Here is a 22,484-nt window from a genome sequence, read left to right as displayed (position 1 = left end):
CAGCCTTGTCTAACTCAGTGAAACCAAGCCATGCCGTGTGGGGCCACCCAAGACGGGCGGGTCATGGTGGAGAGGTCTGACAGAATGTGGTCCACTGGAGAAAGGAATGGCAAACCGCTTCAGTATTCTTGTCTTCAGAATCCCATAAATAGTATGACAAGGCAAAATGATAGGATACTGAAAGAGGGACTCCCCAGGCCAGTAGGTGCCCACTATGCTACTGTAGATCAGTGGAGAAATAACACCAGAAAGAATGAAGGGTTGGAACCAAAGCAAAAACAACACCCAGTTGTGGATGGGACTGGTGATAGAAGCAAGGTCCGATGTTGTAAAGAGCAATATTGCATAGGAACCTGGAATGTTAGGTCCACGAATCAAGGCAAATTGGAAGTGGTCAAACAGGAGATGGCAAGAGTGAACGTCGACATTCTAGGAATCAGCAAACTAAAATGCACTGCATTGGGTGAATTCAACTCAGGTGACCATTATATCTACTACTGCGGGCAGGAATCCCTTAGAAGAAATGGAGTAGCCATCATGGTCAACAAAAGAGTTCAAAATACAGTACTTGGATGCAATCTCAAAAACGACAGAATGATCTCTGTTCATTTCCAAGGCAAACCATTCAATATCATGGTAATCCAAGCCTATGCCCCAACTAGTAATGCTGAAGAAGCTGAAGTTGAATGGTTCTATGAAGACCTACAAGACCTTTTAGAACTAACACCCAAAAAAGATGTCCTTTTCATTATAGGGGACTGGAATGCAAAAGTAGGAAGTCAAGAAACACCTGGAGTAACAGGCAAATTTGGCCTTGGAATACGGAATGAAGCAGGGCAAAGGCTAATAGAGTTTGGCCAAGAGAAAGCATTGGTCATAGGAAACACACTCTTCCAACAACACAAGAGAAGACTGTACACATGGACATCAACAGATGGTCAACACCAAAATCAGACTGATTATATTCTTTGCAGCCAAAGATGGAGAAGCTCTATACAGTCAGCAAAAACAAGACCAGGAGCTGACTGTGGCTCAGACCATGAACTCCTTATTGCCAAATTCAGACTTAAATTGAAGAAAGTAGGGAAAACCACTAGACCATTCAGGTATGACCTAAATCAAATCCCTTATGATTATACAGTGGAAGTGAAAAACATATTTAAGGGACTAGATCTGATAGAGTACCTGATGAACTATGGACTGAGGTTCGTGACATTGTACAGGAGACAGGGATCAAGACCATCCCCATGGAAAAGAAATGCAAAAAAGCAAAATGGCTGCCTGAGACTTTACAAATAGCTGTGAAAAGAGAGAAATGAAAGCAAAGGAGAAAAGGAAAGATACCAGCATTGGAATGCAGAGTTCTAAAGAATAGCAAGGAGAGATAAGAAAGCCTTCCTCAGCAATCAATGCAAAGAAATAGAAGAAAACAACAGAATGGGAAAGACTAGAGATCTCTTCAAGAAAATTAGAGATACCAAGGGAACATTTCATGCAATGATGGGCTTTATAAAGGACAGAAATGGTATGGACCTAACAGAAGCAGAAGATATTAAGAGGTGGCAAGACTACACAGAAGAACTGTACAAAAAAGAGATTTACGACCCAGATAATCACAATGGTGTGATCACTCACCTATTGTCAGACTTCCTGGAATATGAAGTCAAGTGGGCCTTAGAAAGCATCACTATGAACAAAGCTAGTGGAGGTGATGGAATTCCAGTTGAGCTATTTCAAATCCTCAAAGATGATGCTGTGAAAGTGCTGCACCCAATATGCCAGCAAATTTGGAAAACTCAGCAGTGACCACAGGACTGAAAAAGGTGATTTCATTCCAATCTCAAAGAAAGGCAATGCCAAAGAATGTTCAAACTACCACATGATTGCACTCATCTCACACGCTAATAAAGTAAGGCTCAAAATTCTCCAAGTCAGGCTTCAGCAGTACATGAACCATGAATTTCCAGATGTTCAAGCTGCTTTTAGAAAAGGCAGAGGAACCAGAGATCAAATTGCCAACATCTGCTAGAACATCAAAAAAAGCAAGAGAGTTCCAGAAAAACATCTACTTCTGCTTTATTGATTATGCCAAAGTCTTTGACTGTGTGGATCACAGTAAACTGTGGAAAATTCTGAAAGAGATGGGAATACCAGACCACCTGATCTGCCTCTTGAGAAATTTGTATGCAGGTCAGGAAGCAACAGTTAGAACTGGACATGGAACAACAGACTGGTTCCAAATAGGAAAAGGAGTTCGTCAAGGCTGTATATTGTCACCTTCCTTACTTTACTTATATGCAGAGTACATCATGAGAAATGCTGGGCTGGAGGAAGCACAAGCTGGAATCAAGATTGCCAGAAGAAATATCAAGAACCTCAGATATGCAGATGACACCACTCTTATGGCAAAAAGTGAAGAGGAACTAAAAAGCCTCTTGATGAAAATGAAAGAGGAGAGTGAAAAAGTTGGCTTAAAGCTCAACATTCAGAAAACTAAGATCATGGCATCTGGTCCCATCAGTTCATGGGAAATAGAGGGGGAAACAGTGGAAACAGTGTCAGACTTTATTTTTTGGGGCTCCAAAATTACTGCAGATGGTGATTGCAGCCATGAAATTAAAAGACACATACTCCTTGGAAGGAAAGTTATGACCAACCTAGATAGTACATTGAAAAGCAGAGATATTACTTTGCCAACAAAGGTCTGTCTAGTCAAGGCTATGGTTTTTCCAGTGGTCATGTATGGATGTGAGAGTTGGACTGTGAAGAAAGCTGAGGGCCAAAGAATTGATGCTTTTGAACTGTGGTGTTGGAGAAGACTCTTGAGAGTCTCTTGGACTGCAGGGAGACCAACCAGTCCATTGTGAAGGAGATCAGCCCTGGGATTTCTTTGGAAGGAATGATGCTAAAGCTGAAACTCCAGTACTTTGGCCACCTCATGTGAAGAGCTGACTCATTGGAAAAGACCCTGATGCTGGAAGGGATTGGGGGCAGGGGGAGAAGGAGACGACAGAGGATGAGATGGCTGGATGGCATCACTGACTCAATGAACATGAGTGTGAGTGAACTCCAGGAGTTGGTGATCGATATGGAGGCCAGGTATGCTGCGATCACGGGGTCGCAAAGAGTCGGACTCAACTGAGCGACTGAACTGACTGAATGCATATATATGCAATTTAGAAAGGTGGTAACAATAACCTCACTTGCAAGAGAGCAAAAGAGACACAGATATATAGAGCAGTCTTTTGGACTCTGTGGGAGAGGGCGAGGGTGGGATGATTTGCAAGAATGGCATTGAAACATGTATATTACCATACGTGAAACGAATCACCAGTCCAGGTTTGATGCATGATACAGGGTGCTTGGGGCTAGTGCACTAGGATGATCCAGAGGGATGGGGTGGGGAGGGTGGTGGGAGGGGGTTCAGCATGGGGAACACATGTACACCTGTGGGTCCATGTCAATATATGGCAAAACTACTATAATATTGTAAAGTAATTAGCCTCCAATTAAAATAAATATATATATATATATATAAAGAATCCACTTGACAGTCCAGGAGACATGAGTTTGATTTTTGGGTTGGGAGGATCCTCTGGAGAAGGAAATGGCAACCCACTCCAGTAGTTTTGCCTGGAGAATCCCATGGACAGAGGAGCCTGGTGGATGACTTTCCATGGGGTCACAAAAAGTCAGACATGACATTGCAACTAAACAATAAAACAAATATATTTTTTAATTTTATTTTTATAGTGTACAACTAATCCAAGTATACTTTCCAATAACACTAAGCTACTTCATGGGTAGTATGTACTCACTATACACTGCTGTGCTGCTGCTGCTGCTGCTAAGTCGCTTCAGTTGTGTCTGACTCTGTGCAGCCCCATAGATGGCAGACCACCATGCTCTCCCATCTCTGGGATTCTTCAGGCAAGAACACTGGAGTGGGTTGCCATTTCCTTCTGCAATGCATGAAAGTGAAAAGTGAAAGTGAAGTCGCTCAGTCATGTCCAACTCCTAGTGACCCCATGGACTGCAGCCTACCAGGCTTCTCCGTCCATGGGATTTTCCAGGCAACAAAGAGGATTGGAGTGGGGTGCCATTGCCTTCTCCACACTCTACACTAATACTCACTAATTAGTACATTAGTATGTGTTTCCTGTTGGCCCTAGTAGTAAAGAATCCACCTGCCAATTCAGGAGACATAAAAGATGTGGGTTCAATCCCTCGGTCAGGAAGATTCCCTGGAGGAGAGCATGGCAACCCACTCCAGTATTCTTGCCCGGAGAATCCCCTGGACAGAGGAGCCTGGCAGGCTACAATTCATGGGGTTGCAAAGAGTCAGACATGACTAAGTGACTAACACACACACACAGCCTAATTATCAGTGAATCTCATTCACACAACCAAAATTGTACTCTTCAGAATTGGTAAGAATTAGCAAAGTATCCTAGAAGATGAGGATATTTCCAGATAAAATAGACACTATTCTTCATGAAATTAACAGAAAAAGATTACTGGAAACTTAATGGAAGCTCTATGCATGAACTCAACTCACTGAGAAAAAAAGAAAAGACCATGTGCCTGTGGAGTTTGTCTCTTAGAAGAAAAGTTTGCAAAACTAGTCCCTCACTTGATATTTTTCAGTGGAAAGGCAAGATGAGTGTCTTGGCTATTGTTAAATGAAGAGCTTGCAACTATTCATTCTTAATATTTGACAGCATCTCAGAATTCAATTACATGTCCTTTGGAGTCTTAGCATCCTCTGAGTGTTCTATTTTAGTGGACCGAGAAATGGTTTGTAAGTCAGGAAACATAGATTCCAAGCTCAGCTGTATCGTTAGCTGACCTTGGGGCAATCCATTTCTCCTCTACATGCATTCATTTCTTCCTCTGAAAAATAAGGACTTGGATCTAGATAAGTACTATAATGTGTTTGAGCTTCTATATATTAAAAGAAATAAATGTCCTTCAGAGTGAGAGATTCAAGTAACTTCATCCTTTTTCTTGAACTACACAGAGCAGGCCACATAGATTATCTGGTTTAAACAAAAGAAGCTGGCTTAGGAGTCTGTCTGAGTCATTTTCCTTCTAAGCCTCAGCGGCTTTGTTGTAGAATAAGGGAACTGAACTAGATAACCTCAGTGTATTTTAGATGAAATGGTGGTTCCTGAGTTCAAGATAATGATACTGAATAGGTTGGGATTGGAGAGCTCCTTGGCTTTGTCAGTTTATAATCTGTTCATATATTAAGTAAATACTGTCCTGAGCCAAAGTACTTGACCCAAACATTTAAGGCACTATTTCTCTGCTTGTTTCTGCTTTCCAGTTTAGCCAGTCTTGACTATTTCTGTGTCTACACGGTAAGATAATAGAAAATTAGAGAAAAAGAGAGCTGGGGGCTCCAGTATTTCTTACCATGCATCTAAGCATGAGCAGTAATAGGGATGCAGGAGATGCAGATTCAGTCCCTGGGAGGTGAAGATCCCCTGGAAGAAGGCATGACAACCCACTCCAGAATTCTTGCCTGGAGAATCCCAGTCAGAGGAACCTGCCTAGCTATGGTTCATTGGATCATAAAGAGTTGGAGACGACTGAGGCAACTTAGCATGCATGCATGCATGTCAAAAGATCATCTCTGCTAATGCTCTCTTCTGTTTTATTTTAGCTACCATTTAGAGGATATCTTGGAGAAGGCAATGACACCCCACTCCAGTACTCTTGCCTGGAAAATCCCATGGACGGAAGAGCCTGGTACGCTGCATCCATGGTGTCGCTAAGAGTCGGACACGACTGAGTGACTTCAATTTGACTTTTCACTTTCATGCATTGGAGAAGGAAATGGCAACCCACTCCAGTGTTCTTGCCTGGAGAATCCCAGGGACGGCAGAGCCTGGTAGGCTGCCATCTATGGGGTCACAAGAGTCGGACACGACTGAAACGACTTAGAAGCAGCAGCAGCAGAGGATATCTATTAGCTGCTGTGTATTACACTAAACCCTTTCTGTATACCATCCCTTTCAAGCCACCTGACAATCCTGAGATATTATTATGATAACCCCATTTTGCAGTAGAGAAAATTAAAACTTAGAGTAGCTTACCTGCTAGCCGAGGTCACACAGGTAGTAGTACCAGGCATTGAGTTGCAGAACCAAACTTCAAAGTCAGATTTTTGAAACCTAGGCTGTACTGCCACTACATTGTCTTGCCTTTACTCCACATAATTTTTTTTTGAACATGAAACATTCTTTATGATTATTCTCATTTGTTTTGCATGTCTCTCTCATTATCTGAGCTTCCACTATCCAAATATTTGCTGGAGCAATTTGCAAAAATATTTTATTAAAATCATCCAAATTGAACACCCACTCTAACAAAATTGTCACGCCTGAATGCATTCACATTGTTTGCAAATCTAGGTTGGAGGAAGCCATGTGCTAAAGACTAGCTTGGCTGTTCTTCCCATAGGACTTAGGGAATAGCTTATATTGCTTAAATGTGCCATGCTTTACTAATATCATCTTCCTACATTATTAAGTGAAAATGATTTAAAGAAAAGTGCAAAGCACAATGAATAAAATAAGGAAAATAAATAGAAAATTAATTAACTAATTAATTATTGAAAGAGCCTAGAAAATCCTATGCTTTAGGAGAAAAGCTGGAAGTAGTTAAGTGAATTGAGAAAAAACAAAGCCATTATTCTCTTCTAAACATATTCCAATAAGATCACCACCCTTTCCACCCCTGTGACAAGTAATCACTATCACCAATAATTCCACGTTGCCAAAATGAACTGTTAACGTTTAACCATTGTTTTACTTAATCCTTCCCTTACTGTGATTGAACAGAACTGTTTGGTCTCTTTCTTGAAACAACCTTTTCACTTAGCATGTTCTCCTGGTTCTCTTCTTACTTCAATGACTCCCACTGCTGATCATTCCAACTTCTGAACTCTGGAGGGACCCAGATGTTAGTTCCTGGACTTTATTTCTTCTCCACCTTTCCTCCCAAGGTAACCTCATCCAATATAAATACTGTCTATAAACAGATGACTATTAAATCTCAGTCTTCAATCTGACATCCTTGCTGTACTTCATTGCAGCTCTCTGTACCTTGTATTCCTATGGGCTCTGTAAAAGAAAAAAAAAAAAAAAAAGATTTGTAGCATTTAATAATTTTTATGGTGCAGATTCTCCTAACGCATGACCAATTTTCAGCCACAACTGTGACACTGATTCTCTTGAACCAGTAGTATTTGGTTCCACATAGCCAGTGAATGTATCTAACTGTGCGCTTGGAATCTCCCTTTGGAAGTCAAGAAGCCTTTTCATACATACAATCAAAACACAGTTCTTAAGTTCTCCCTTTCCTAAACCTACTCTTCCAATAGTTTTCTTTTCTTCTTAAATAGTTCCACCATTTACCTAATTTCTCATTTAATATTCTTCATGGGGGGGATCTACCACTTTTTCTGTTAACCTACATTTTAAAAGGCTGCTAGCTTCCAACCTGCTAGAAATCAGGTGGCACAATAATTCTGGGATATCAGTTGCTGACCCAGTTTTCTCCCCAAGTAAGTATGCAAACCTGCAGACTCAGAATTTGGTTTTAGAAAGAATAACATTCAACATTAGAGAATGTCTCTTATAAAGCAGCGCACACAGTATTAATGGAAGCATTTATAGAAGCATGATATAAGGTCGTGTACAAAACAGAAAAGATAGAGTGAAAATTGAACTTTACACTTCCTGTAATACTTATCCTTGCAAGAGTGACACAACTTTGTGACCCCCACAGGAATTTGGGGGAACCAAGGAAAGCCATGCTGATTTAGTGCTACATCTGTTTCTGCCCTGTTTGGCTACATCATTGGTAATAGATTAAATAGTTAATCTAATCATTCTCTTGTTTGCATATATGCTTGTGTGAGCATGTGTTTTCATCATGTCAAGTCATAGTTCAACAGAGAACCTCTCCTCCATATATAAGTAGAATCAAAAACTGGAAATAAACCTGGATTGTCCATATTTTTATTATTTAAAAAAATCTAAACATATAGAGAATTGTACAAGATAATATAACAATATACTCAAAAAGGAGATTTAACATGTGATATTAATTTTGAGCCCTAATAGCTTAGTTGGTAAAGAATCCACCTGTAATGCAGGAGACCTGGGTTCGATCCCTGAGTTGGAAAGATCCCCTGGAGAAGGGAAAGGTTACCCACTCCAGTATTCTGGCCTGGAGAATCCCATGGACTGTATGGTCCAGGGGTCGCAAAGATTCGGTCATGACTGAGTGACTTTCACTTTCACTTTATCACCATGCTTTAATGTAGTGGCAGCTGCTTTGAGCCCTTCCTTGAACCACTTTCTCTCTCTTTTTCTCCAGGTTTAATCATAACTCTGAATGCAATATGTATTCACAGACTTATTCTGAGACTGCTTGATAGTCATGTACAAGGTGTGCAGAACTTGGTGCTGCTACATTCTGAACCTTCAGAAGCTATTGTTGTATCATTTTTGCTGCCAACAATATTTCCAGCCTGGCTCTAGCATGCATCTTCAAGAATAGTCTTTCCATTATGTCCAAAATTGCCAGAAATCTTCTTCCATCTTTAGAAGGATTTCTTTAGAAAATCGAAAGTTTGTGCTTAGGCATTAAACATAACCAATCTACTACCCTCACACTTTCCTCCTCCTATCTCACTTGCACCCTCATAGGAAATACAAGTATTCTGGGATGCACTTTCACACTAGTCTTTCAAAGTGCACTGTCTTTTGAGTTTCCCGTCTGCTCCAGAGTTCTCTTACATAATCAGAGCTATATTTCAAAACCTTTCCTGTAAGCGTAGCATGCTCAGTTTGTTACTGGTGGGGATTTGCCTCTGTGTGAAGTTTTACATACCCTCACTAGCACCTTCCATGGAACAAATGGGAAAAATCCCAGCTATATAATCACACATCTAAAAAATGTAAATAAATAAAAGCTTAAAATAGATACATTATGTTCCATATTAATTCATTTGACATTAGTATTACATGGTCATGGTGAATTTGTATAAATATTTAAAATGCAAATGTGCACATACAGTTTTTAAAGCACATGTTTTGTTACACACATAAAACTGTGTTCTTGTAACATTCTTTGTTTCTCTGATTTGTGCCTTATACACTGAGTTACCTATCTCAGGTATATGCATACATTATATTATTGATTGGAATGTGGCCTCCACAGAAGAGAGAACTTTGTCAACTTAATTTATGATTTCTATGCTCTGCTTTGTATTCATTCTTTTAAGATTGTAGGTACACAAAATTCATTAAATTATAAATTTTTAACCCAGGAAGCAAGATGAATGATGGAAATATCATGGGGAAAAAATAGATGTAAAAAAAAAATTATCTTCAGGAAGTCTGAGAGTTTTTATTCTGGTTTGGGAATAGCTGAGGCATGTAAGCACCAAGGAGTCTGGATTAAGGGAACTGCTAGTCATTATATGGGCAAGGAAATAAAATCTAGCAGATTGAATAAAGAAATGTCAAACTTTAGGGTGAAAAACTGAATGTGAGTGGCCAGAAATTCAGTTCATAGATAACTAGAATGAGCACCTTTCCAACCCTTGTAACAAGAAAATCTGCTGGGAAAACAGTTTTTTGGGTTTTTTTTTTCTTTTTTTAATTTAGGTGAGAAGGACAAATAATTAACCTAAAATATGGAGAGATATAGGACTTCCCTGGTGTCTCAGATGGTAAAGAATCTGTCTGAAATACAGGAGACCAGGATTCAAGCCCTGGGTCGGGAAGATCCCCTAGAGAAGGAAATGGCTTCCCACTCCAGTATTCTTGCCCAGAGGAATTCATGGACAGAGGAGCCTGGTGGGCTACCGTCCATGGGGTTGCAAAGAGCTGGGCATGACTAAGCAACTAACACTTCCTTGAACTTTTCCTGATGGAGAGACACATCAGTAATTAAAAGCAGTACTTAAGCATTTACTTTTGTGGCACATTGCCAGTGAATGCTGTATGAAAGAAAGTGAAAGTTGCTCAGTCGTGTCTGACTCTGTGACCCCATGGACTATACAGGCCATGGAATTCTCCAGGCCAGAATACTGGAGTTGGGTAGCCTTTCCCTTCTCCAGAGAATCTTCTCCACCCAGGAATCAAACCAGGGTCTCCTGCATTGCAGGTAGATTCTTTACCAATGGAGCTACCAGGGGAATGCAGCATAGATTGACAAAAAAAAAAAAAGTCCACTAGCTAATTTTAATAAATAGCTAAAGGTTGTGTATATTACTGTGAGAGAGAGTGTGAAGTTACTATGGGCCAAGGACATAGAGATATTAATGCATTCTCCCAGGCTTTTCTAACAGGTGCTCACAAGAACACACAGGGGAATCCCAAGAAAACTTTCTCCATGGTCCTGTCTAGGAGAGAGGAATATGAGTTACTGCTGACACTGCGCCCAGTCCCAAATCCACTGTCTCAACTTAAAACACTTAACTTACATAAAGAAAAGCAACCAAACTTAAGCCTGAGTGCATCGATTGAAACCCCCTGAAGCTGGAGGGGAAGGAAATAGTGAAATAAAATCCCATCCTTGAGAAATGACAAAGAATAAATGCAAGACCCAGTATTACATCTAGAAGAGGAAAGAGACCCATGTAGAATCCAAACCCACAAGGCACAGTTTCACAGTGCCTAAGGCTTAAAACATCAGAGAATGTCCCCAGATGCCTCTACCTCAAACCAACAAGCACTGGGTAGAAATAACATTGGAATGCAGCAAGGACCACTGCAAGAGACAGATTTTCTCTGGAGAGTAGAGTCATTGAAAGACCCAGAGGCACGTGTGGGTTTAATTGCTTCATTTGTGTCTGACTCTTTGCGATCGCATAGACTGGCTTCTCTGTCCATGGGATTTCCCAGGCAAGAATACTGGAGTGGGTTGCCATGCCCTTCTCCAGTCGATCTTCCCAGCCCAGAGATGGAACCCGAGTCTCTTATGTCTCCTGCACTGGCAGGCAGGTTCTTTACCAGGTGATCCAGATGGTGAGAAAGCTTCAAACCCAATTGAAATTCTGAGTGTGAGCGTGTGCAAGCTGCTTCAATAGTGTCTGACTCTCTGCAACCTGAATAGAATAGCACAAGTCACCACATTAAAGAGCTGAGGGGAAAAAAGGTATGATTATCTCCTAGCATAAATATTATTGATGTTAGTACCTACTACCCTACACAACATGCCAAGGTTTTAACAAAACAGTAAGTATGACTCATAAACAGAAGCTGAATGAACACAGTCTGAGAGCAAGTATCAAAACCAGACTCACATATTCATAGATATTAGAATTAACGGACAAAATACTTTAAATAATTATGATTAACATGTTAAAGCTTCTACTGGAAAAAATTAGAGGACAAAATACAAGATCAGATAAGTAACGTTATTAGATATAGAATCCATAAGGGAAAAAAAAAAACACTATACTAAGTATGGAGTATACTGTCACTGGGCTTACTAATAGACTTGGCTCAACTGAGCAAAGAATCGGTGATCTTAAAACAGATTAATAGAAATCACCCAAACTGAAATGCAAAGAGGAAAAATAAAGAGTGAAAAAAAAAAAAAAAAAAAGGACAGAGCATCAGACAGCTCAGTTCAGTTCAGTCACTCAGTCCTGTTTGACTCTTTGTGACCCCATGAACCACAGCATGCCAGGCCTCCCTGTCCATCACCAAATCCCGGAGTCCACTCAAACCCACATCCATTGGGTTGATGATGCCGTTCAACCATCTCATCCTCTGTCATCCCCTTCTCCTCCTGCCCTCCATCTTTCCCAGCATCAGGGTCTTTTCAAATGAGTCAGCTCTTCATATCAGGTGGCCAAAGGATTGGAGTTTCAGCTTCAGCATCAGTCCTTCCAATCAATATTCAGGACTGATTTTCTTTAGGATGGACTGGTTGGATCTCCTTGCAGTCCAAGGGACTCTCAAGAGTCTTCTCCAACACCACAGTTCAAAAGCATCAATTCTTCAGCACTCAGCTTTCTTCACAGTCCAACTCTCACATCCATACATGACCACTAGAAAAACCATAGCCTTGACTAGACGGACCTTTATTGACAAAGTAATGTCTCTGCTTTTCAATATGATGTCTATGAGAGACAATATCAAATGATCTCTGAGATATATTGAATTGGAATAAATATGAATAAATATGAAGAAGAGAAGAAATGTTTGAAGAAATAATGACAGTGAATTTTCCAAAGTTAAGAAGAGATACCAGACCATAAATCCAAGATCAGAGAACATAAAGTAGAATAAATATCAGTGAAACTACACATAACTCTATCATAATAATACCATTTACATCTAAAGACAAAAAGAAAAATCTAGGAGTCAGAAAAAGATGTAAGAGAGATTACTGAGAGAGAAGCATTTGTAAGACTTGTAGCAGACTTACTATAAATTGTGTAAACAGGAAGGTAATGGAGTGCCATACATAAAATACTGAAAGAACTAAAAAGCCCTAAATTCTGTATTTAGTGAAAATATTGAAAATTTAAGGAAATAATATTTGACTTCAAGTCCAACATGTAAAGAGCTTTGAAAATCCCTACTTCCATCCTTACAACAAGAAGAACTGAACAAATTGAACATCAAGGACTTTTCTTGAATCCATCATTGAACTGAGGTCAGAGAACACACTACTACCTCCGAGTCTGGTGAGACAGTTGAATCCAAAGGTTTACAGCTGAGATCTGCGTATCTGAAGCAAAGCCACTGGGACCATAAGCTGGTGAGGAATCTTAAGGAGTGATTGTGACTAATTTCTAGGGCATAAGTATGAATTAGGATGAGGAAGAAACTCTTGAGGGAACACAGATTTAGGAGGGAATACACAATTTCCCTCTAGGGTTTTACCTCTAGGAATCCCAGCAGGTGCCAACAGTGAAGACTGGAGCTTGTTAAGTGCTCTGGCAGGAGGAGGGAACAAGTAATCCTTGTGAATTATATGCAGAGTGTTCTCTATAAGATCTACTCTCTAAGGGAAAAGACTACATAGTAGTATTCAGTAATTAATAGTAATAGTCCTCAGAGCACATTTCAGGAAAGGCTTATTAGAAAGATGTGTATAATTCATCTGGCACAGAGAAATTCCTCAATTCTGGTACCTACTCTTGTAATTATTGGCATGATATCGCTTTTTTCTCAACTCCCTGGCTAATAACCTTTGAATATACACCCAGTTCTATATATCACCCCCTAAATGTGTAATGTAATATATATGTTTGGGACAAAAATAAAATTCAACATCCTTACAGGAAGAGCTAGTGTGGTAAACACTACGGTATTAGGAGATCTGGGAAAAACTTCTGACTTCCCTGAAAAAAAATGCCTTTTCAAAATACCTTTGGTGCCAAAGTCAGATGAAAATATATTTATGAGCATAAAAAAATATTGGTAAGCTCACTGATATGCTTCTCTTTATAAGAGCTCAGTTTTCTAGGAAGAAAGGAGTTGTAATTGGTTTCTAGTTAAATAGATGGTGGCATGATCAGTGGCCAACTCATGCAGAGTTCCAGACAATAGCAAAGAGAATTAAGAAAGCCTTCTTAAGTGAACAGTGCAAAGAAATGGAGGAAAACTACAGAATGGGGAAAACTAGAGAACTCTTCAAGAAAATTGGAGACGTCAAGGAAACATTTCATGCAAAGATGGGCACAACAAAGGACAGAAACCACAAGGATCTTAGAGAACCAGAAGAGATTAAGAATGGGTGGCAAGACCATGCAGAACTATACGAAAAAGGTCTTAATGACCCAGATAACCATGATGGTGTGGTCACTCACCTAGAGCCAGACATCCTGGAGTGTGACATCAAGTGGGCCTTAGGAAGCATTACTACAAACAAAGCTAGTGCAGGCGAAGGAATTCCATCTGAGCTACTTAAAAATCCTGAAAAGTGATGCTGTAAAAGTGCTGCACTCAATATGTCAGCAAATTTGGAAAACTCAGCAGGGGCCACAAGACTGAAGGTCAGTTTTCTTTCCGATTCCAAAGAAATTCAATGCCTCAAAATGTTCAAACTACTGTACAATTGCACTCCTTCTACATGCTATTATTAACAATATCAGGGTTATGCTCAAAATCCTTCAAGTTATACTTCAGCATTAGTGAACCAAGAACTTCCAGATGTACAAACTGGGTTTAGAAAAGGCAGAGGACCCAGACTTCAAATTGTCAACATTCATTGGGTCATGGAGAAAATAAAAGAGCTCAAGAAAAGCATCTACTTCTGCTTCATTGATTATGATAAAGCCTTTGACTGCAGACAATTATTAAACAGAATACAAGACCATCTTACCTGTCTCCTGAGAAATATGTATGTGGTCAAGAAACAACAAGTAGAACCAGATAAGGAACAACTGACTGGTTCAAAACTCAGAAAGGAGTATGACAAGGCTGTATATTGTCACCCTGCTTATTTAACTACTATGCAGAGTACATCATGCAAAAACCTGGGGTGAATGAATCACAAGCTGGAATCAAGACAGTTGAGAGAAATATCAGCAATCTCAGATAGGCAGATGATACCACTCTAATGGCAGAAAGTGAAAACGACCTAAAGAGCCTCTTGATGAAGATGAAAGAGTAGAGTGAAAAAGTTGGCTTAAAATACAACATTAAACACACACACACACACACACACACACACACACACACACACAAAGTTCATGGCTCTGGTCTGATCACTACATGGTGAATAGAAGGAAAAAACGTGGAAGCAATGACAATTTTTTGGGGGGGAGTAGCTCCAAAATCACTGTGTAGAGTGACTGAAGACATGAAATCAAAAGATGCTTGCTTCTTGGAAGGAAAACTATGACAAATCTGGTGAAGTGAAGTGATAGTCACCCAGTTGTGTCTGACTCTTTGCATCCCCATGGACTGTAGCCCGCAAACTTCCTCTGTGTATAGAATTCTCCAGGCAAGAGTACTGGAGTGGGTCACAAAACTAGAAAGCATATTTAAAAAATAAAGACATCACTTTGCTGACAAAGATCCAATAGTCAAAGCTATTGTTTTCCAGAAGTCGTGTATAGATGTGAGAGTTGGACTATAAAGAAGGCTGAGTGCCGAAGAGTTGATGTTTTTGAAATGTGGTGCTGGAGAAAACTTTTGAGAGTCCCTTGGATAGCAGGGAGATCAAACCAGTCAACTGTAAAGGAAATCAACCCTGGAAGGGTTTTCATTGGAAGGAGTGTTTCTAAAGCTGAAGCTCCACTACTTTGGCCACCTGATGTGGAAAAGATCCTAATACTGGAAAGACTGATGGCAGGAGAAGGGGGTGAGGTTATTGGATGGCATCACTGACTCAATGGACATGAATTTGAGCAAACTCCAGGAGATAGTGGAAGACAGAGGAGCCCGACATGCTGCAGTCCAAGAAGTCACAAAGACTCTGACATGGCTTGAAGTGAAGTCACTCAGCTGTGTCCGACTCCTTGCAACCCCATGGACTATAGCTTACCAGGCTCCTCTGTCCGTGGGATTTTCTAGGCGAGAATACTGGAGTGGGTTGCCATTTCCTTCTCCAGGGGATCTTCCCGACCCAGGGATCGAATCCGGGTCTCCCACATTGTAGGAAGACGCTTTACTGTCTGAGCCACCAGGGACGTCCTCTGACATGGCTTAGTGACTTAACAACTAAATTCCTTCACAGGGTTTCCTACACTCAGGACCTCATAAACCCAACTACCTCCCAAAGGCCTACTCCAAATATCATCACATTCCAGGTTAGAGTTCCAACATGGAATTTAAGGGGGGTGCAAACATTCAGTTCAAAACACTGCGTCATACTATAGAAGGGACTGGAGACCAGAGAAGTAAAAGAATGCACTCAAGTTCACACAGCAATAAAGACTGAACTGTAAGCAAAACACTCTTAGAGCTTTGCAGAGTCTAAGCCCTTCTTGGCCCAATCGTGCCTCCCTATCAGATGCCCTGTGTTGACTCTGGGCTGATCACCGTCCCAGGGAGTGCTGGAGCCAGGGGCCCGTTGGCGTTATTTGCAGTCAGAATCAAGCCAGTTGCATATTTGGTGCTTGTTTTACCTGCTCACCTTCGTGTGATAGGAGTTTCTGTTTGACCAGGTGCAGAGAAAGGACACAGGACTGGAGGTCAGCCAACCTGGCTTCCTGTTTGTCACCAGCTCCGTGCGTGACCTTGTACAAGTCATTTTAAATGGTCCGCCTCCATCTGACTGAGTAAAATGTGGGGCTGAGACAGACAACACTTTCCTTTTGGCTGCAATTGTTCCTATCAAATAAGATTGATTAACATAGAGATCGTTAAGGGACCAAAGACCACACACCCGTCAGCTGGTCGTCTTTGTTTTTCTGTCACATTTGATCTCATCAAATCAAGAATCAGGAATGTGTTATTTGAATTTGTGAGACACAAAATATCTATAACCAGAATTCAGGTACGTATTGCACAAAAAAAGTATTAATTGAGCTTATTTTTCATCAGGATATATACTTCATGCTAGGATGCAGCTGTGAATGAAACAGGGATGATCAGACAGTGCCATGTGGTGTGAGAAATGCCACACAGAAGAGGAAGGTAAGAATAATGACAGCAAGAGGCTCCAGAGCAAGATGGCCTGGGTTCGACCCCTGACGGCACCTAACTGCCTGTGTAGCCTTACACACATATATAAAAATAGTAAATCAATCATTAAAGATGAAGCAGACTCACAGATATAGTGAGCAAACTAATTACCAGTGTGTGGTTATCAGATATATAGAGAACAAATGGGTTACTGGTTGGTTTGGAGTGGAGTGGGAGGTCCAAACGATTGGGTGGAAGATAGGCTACAAAGATGTATTCTACAACACTGGGAATACAGCCAATATTTCGTGATAACTGTAAATGGAATATAACCTTTAATAATTGTATAAAGAAATTAAAATATTTAAAAAATGGTATCTGTCTCATGGTTGTGGGGGAGAATCAGTTTTGAGAATTCTTACAAAGTTCTCTAAACTGTGCTGTGCAGTGAGGCACGCAGCCCTCATGGAGGTGATGGAGAGGTGCTGGGTGACAAAGGAGAAGGAAGAAACGGCACCTAGGTGATTCAGGCCAGGGTTGGGGGACACAGCAATGCGGGATCCGCAAGGGGGGTGACGTCAAACTGAAGCCCAAAGAATGAGCTGGAGTCAGAGTGGTGGAGAGCGGGGGTGAGGAGTCTCCCAGGAAGGGGGAATCTCATGTGTGAAGTCCCTCAGACAAGGGAGAATAGGAGTTGCGGGGGAACCAAGGAGTGGTGACAGGTGAGGCTGGGAGATCAGCCCAAGTCTGATACCAAAGGCTTTCTAACCCCCGTCTCCCACTCTGGAGCTAGAGCTGTATAACCCACCACATGATTTACCTGCTCAGCCATGTGAAAAGCACTGGAGGAATCCCGCCTTAGGGGCCACGTGGGCGCTGGGGGTTGGAGTTTGGTCAAGCGGGAGTTTTGTCTGAAGCTGCCAGAGACAGAAGGATCAGGGAGTGGGCTGGCTGTGTGCAGTAAGGCTCAGCCAGAGAAAGAGCCAGAGCAGCTGGAGCAGAAAACAAAGCCAAGAGGGCAGAGGGCAGCCAAGTAGACATGGGAAGAAAGCAGAGAGAGAGGGAGCTCACGGAGAAGAAGAAATCATGGGGCTCAAGACAAGAGATCAAGGAAAGCCTGAGTGCCAGCAGCCTGTGTGAATGGTCCTGATCTCAGGGTCCGTGGAGGCACCAGGCGGCTTGACAGCCAAGGGTCTGGATGGATGCCCGGCACCCTCATGCCCTCATGAGGCCGGTCAGGGTGAGCTCGGGGAAGATCTCCGCACAGACTGGTACCTGTGCTCAAGCACTGCCCTCTCTTGACCTGGTGGGATGAAGGGCTTTTTATGGGGACTTTTCACCATCATCACCCCAGGGTATCTAGGAGGAAAGTGTTAGGAGAAACAGCTTTCAACAGCTTCTGCTCTAAAGCCAGAAGGTCTGCGATGACCACTGCACCTCCATCTCACGTACGTGTGAGTGTAGATTGTAATGGAGCTGTTGGCTTATTTTTTATGAGGATTACATATAAGGCCTTAGTGTTGTAGTCCATGGGGTCGAAAAGAGTCGGACACACCTTAGTGACTGAACAACAACAACAAAAACATCATGTGTGGTATAAACCAAGAGACATGGATGCTGAAGTCTCCAAATGTGTGTTCTGTGAATTGCACAACTTTTGTAGACTCGAGTTTCTACTGTGCCTAATTTAAATCTATCAGTGAGTTTTGAACAGGAAAAACGACTCAGCTCCTCAAGACCTGGAACCTGTCAGAACAATCTCTGAAGAAATATTTCCTTTCTGCTTATTTAAAAAGTGATCTTGTTTATCAAGAAGCTGCTCCCCCTGGGTCAAAAGCCTGAGATACAGGATTAACAGGGAGATCTGGGAATATTTCTTCTCTTTTTTTCTAGATCTCTCCAGCTAGACAGCAAGAGCGGACACTGGCTTTTTTCAGGCACATTTATTTTGCCTCTTTGATATCAAGCTGTGCTTTTGAGAAAAGGACCATGGGATGAATTAGGCCCTTGGTAATTTGCATGAACACTTGAAAATACCAATGACACCTCTTTCCAGTTCTATAAGTGTTTCTGAATTCATTTTGTTCTCCACAGCAATTGCTTGTGCTGGAAAAACAAACAGCCCTGTGAATCAGACTTGTGTTTGTTTACACCCCGTGGAGAGCTGGGGGGATAAAGAGATTAAATCAAAGGCTAACTTTGCACAGAAAGATGAGGGAATAGCAAAAGCTCTCAGGAGCACTATCATGATTTTGTTTGATGGTTCTCCATGAGGCACGTGGTACAGTTTCCTTGTTTGGCATGCTTATTATTGCTGGAAGAACCACCCATCCATCCCCAAAACTCAGCCATATCTATCATGCTTCATGGCCAGAGTTATGGATCTTCTCTTTTAGAAAGTCTCCACTATTTTTTTTTTTCCTTCAATCTACAACCCTGATTCTTCTTCCTGGTGTAACACTTGTTTCCTGGCAAAGCACACTGACCTTACTCTCTCCAGTGGTCCAAAATGTGTCCCTTATTAACGTTTCAGGCATAAACGCTATACAACACTCACTGGTATTCAGCATGCACTAATTATATGGCTATTTAGTGATTTCCAGGTCTGTAACTCTGACCTACCTGATGGCAAGAATGAATGCAGAGAGAGACAGCCATCTTTCTCATGCCCTATTTGCTGCTTCCTGTATTGTCCTTTTTTTCCCCATCTCATTTCATGCATGTGTATACTCACTCACTCACTCACTCAGTTGTGTCCAACTTTGCGACTCCTTGGACTATAGCCTGCCAGGCCTGTCTGTCCAGAAAAATTTTCCAGGCAAGAATACTGGAATGGATCACCATTTCCCACCCAGAGGATCTTCCTGACCCAGGGATCAAACATGTGTCTCCTGCATCTCCAGAATCGGCAGGAGGATTCTTTACCACAAGCACCGCCTGAGAAGCACATTTCCTCCCACATTTTCTTATAATTTTTTGGCCTTTCAAGCATCCAAATTCTTTCACAAACACCAACTCACTGAAGCTGCATAATAGCCTTGCAAGATAGTTACTCATCATTGTCATTGTCACCAGCAACTAGAGTTTAATAAGATAAAACACTTTGCTGAAGCATGTTCTGCTGGAAAATGGTGAGACCAACTCTTTCAAAGGCATATAAATCCCACCCCACATTGTCTTCCCTAGAACAATTTTTTTCTGTCTAATTCTATTAAAACCAGGTTAATTTAATGTTTTGCATTAAATGGGTTTGGTAAGTCACTAAAATACATATCAGATTAGTTCATTTATGGCAACATTACATTAAAAATAGAAAATAAAAAGTATTATGTAGAAATAATCTAAATTTTTATTCTCTCAGAAATGTCTTTAAATCTTATCCCATTTAAAGGAAACTGAAATTGGAAGTCTTAAAGAAGTCTTTAGGAATGAGGTTTACAATGAACATACAATGTGAAAATCCAGTCAGAGACCTGTATATAGGTCAAAGATTTTGCCAAATCCTCACTGAATGAATGCCTGCTATACTAAGCTGAAATATTTAAGGTAGGCATATATGATGTTTCATGATTCTTCAATTTAACTGACCTTCCTGATTAGTCAAGCAGTGATTGGTTTCAATGATATCACATAAAAGGTTTGCTCCTGCAGTATAAAATAACTAAAAAAAAGTTTCCAAAATTGATGTCAAAGGCAGGGGTAGGGTGATCAAATCCACAGTGGGGACAGATACACACCGTTAAGTCTGTGGCATGGCTGCATTCACTGGGTCCTTCCATTTGGTGGTCTCTTTCCTGTGGATTGCCCGTTCTGACTCCAACATGCTGTCCAAGTCAGCGAAACAGTCACATCGGCTGGGTGCAGAGGGACCTTATCTTCTGGGAGCTTCTCCAGATAATGGATGCTCCTTGTGCTTTGTCTATGGGATAAATCACAATTCCAGGGTAGGACGTGCATCAGGAGGGTCCGTTGAACTGCAGCAAGAGTGGGTGGGCTGCCCACACCATGTCTGGCCCCTCCACCTCTGCCTGGGCTCAGATGCCCAGATCATCATCCAGGGTCAGTGAAGCTTGAAAGTGAAAGCCAAGCCCATAGACACCATCTGCGGATGTGGAAAAACCTGTGAAGCAGGAGTCAGGAAAATTGGCTTTGAGGCTTGGCTGTGACTCTTTCCAGTAAGAATATTCTAGGCAAGTAGTAAAATTGCTCTGGGTGTAAATTTCCTTCAACTATAAAATGAGGATTAAAATTGCTACCTTGCCTGCCTCAGAAATTTCCTGTAAATATCAGTAACAGAGACCATTCCTGCATCTCTTCTGGAAAGAACTTTCTGCCTCCTTCCCATGTTTTTGTCTCTCTGCACTCTTCCCATTAGCAGCTCCTCAAAGTGAGGCAAAGGTGCTAATTTGTAAATAAAAGACATTTACTGGAGCATGTTTTACTAGTGGGCCTTAACCATCAAAATCTGTATGTGGTCTCCATCCTTACGTAGTAAATTGAGTTGGGTAAGATTTTCTTCCTAGTGAAGGCAGACTTTCTCTCTGGCATAATTTGGAGCCCAGGCATTTCTACATATTGAAGAGTAGGTGTAAGGTAATAGATTCTGCTTCCAAACCTTATCCTTGCATTTCATTTACATGAAACCTTGAATCAGGAAATAAAATTCCAGCCACTGGTTCTGTGCACTTTACCATCTGATTATTCATGGTTTGTATAACAGCTTTGGTCAGAAACGCAGATAAGAATAGAAGTTAAGTGGCAAGAACAACAGAAACTACTCCAAATCCCTAACTGTGAAGTTCAGAGAATATATGTTTTATGAAATAATGTACTAAACACAAAAAATAAAAAAAGTACAAGTGATGAATACAATTACTTCAGTGCTGTAAATCATCACAAAGGGTAAAGGAGATATTAATTTCCCATAGAAATGCAGAACTGTGATCTTGACCCTGTTTTCTTGACCCCTGCAGGGATATACCGATTAACCAGTGCAGCTAACTTCCGCCAAAAATGCAATATGTTTTAAGTGAATGATTACTAAGCTTTCCACTGAGTGAATATGAGGTATTTTTATTTTGGTTTGTTTTGCTATTCAGTTCAAGCAAGTGATCTCAGACAATGCAGTTAATTTTCTTATGCCTCAGTTTTTCTATCTGCAAAATGGACTTTATTGAAATAGTTCATTTTGTTTCAGCAGAGACTTTAGGGAATCAAATGAGATAGTATCTAGGAAGTGTGTGCGTGTCCAACTCTTTGTGATCCACAGGCTGTAGCCCACCAGGCTCCTGCATCCATGGGACTCTCCAGGCAAGAATACTGGAGTGGGTTGCCATTCCCTTCTCCAGGGGATCTTCCTCATGAGAGATTGAACCCGAGTCTCCTGCACTGCGTTGAGCCACCCAGAAAGTATCTAGGAAAGTACTTTGCGAAATACAAAACAAAAATACACACACTGACAAATGTGTATATTTGACTATAATTTTTGAGAAAGGATGTGTTCCCCTCTTCCTTTCCTTGGGCGTCCTTTTTGAGCATCTAACACGAGCCAAGCACAGGACTAGCTTTTGTAGCTTGTGTCCTTCTCACTGGAAACTCACACCAACTCTTTTGAGATGGAAATTATTCCCATTTTCACAGATAAACAAAATAATGCTGGGAGGTCTGTCCCTCACTGACCATGAGGCCAGGTGCCCAGGCTTTCAGAGTTTCTGAGCTGCAGTAAGTACTGTTGGTGAATTATTAATCCCTAAACCACCTACTGCCTGTTGTAACCACATTACCTTGAGTAAGGTGTAGTGAGAACAGATGTAGATAAAGAAAGAGAAATCAAAAAAAGGTTTACAAGTTTTATTTTAGTCACCATTC

General features: G+C 41.1%; 1 long non-coding RNA gene across 1 annotated transcript in view; it reads right to left on the bottom strand.

The window, feature by feature from the left end:
• LOC139183680 (uncharacterized) overlaps positions 1–20,679 on the bottom strand; it is a 46,814-nt gene extending 26,135 nt beyond the window's left edge. The window contains exons 1-2 of the long non-coding RNA XR_011567275.1: positions 20,354–20,679; positions 3,819–7,130 (exon numbers count right to left, since the gene is read on the bottom strand). This is a non-coding gene — a long non-coding RNA (uncharacterized lncRNA). The remainder of the gene's footprint in view (positions 1–3,818; positions 7,131–20,353) is intronic.
• Between the last annotated feature and the right edge of the window lie 1,805 nt (positions 20,680–22,484).

The sequence above is a fragment of the Bos indicus genome, chromosome 6, assembly GCF_029378745.1.
Source record: "Bos indicus isolate NIAB-ARS_2022 breed Sahiwal x Tharparkar chromosome 6, NIAB-ARS_B.indTharparkar_mat_pri_1.0, whole genome shotgun sequence".
Lineage (NCBI taxonomy): Eukaryota > Metazoa > Chordata > Mammalia > Artiodactyla > Bovidae > Bos > Bos indicus.
Note: the sequence above shows the minus strand (reverse complement) of the source record. Positions and strands in the feature narration are given on the sequence as shown.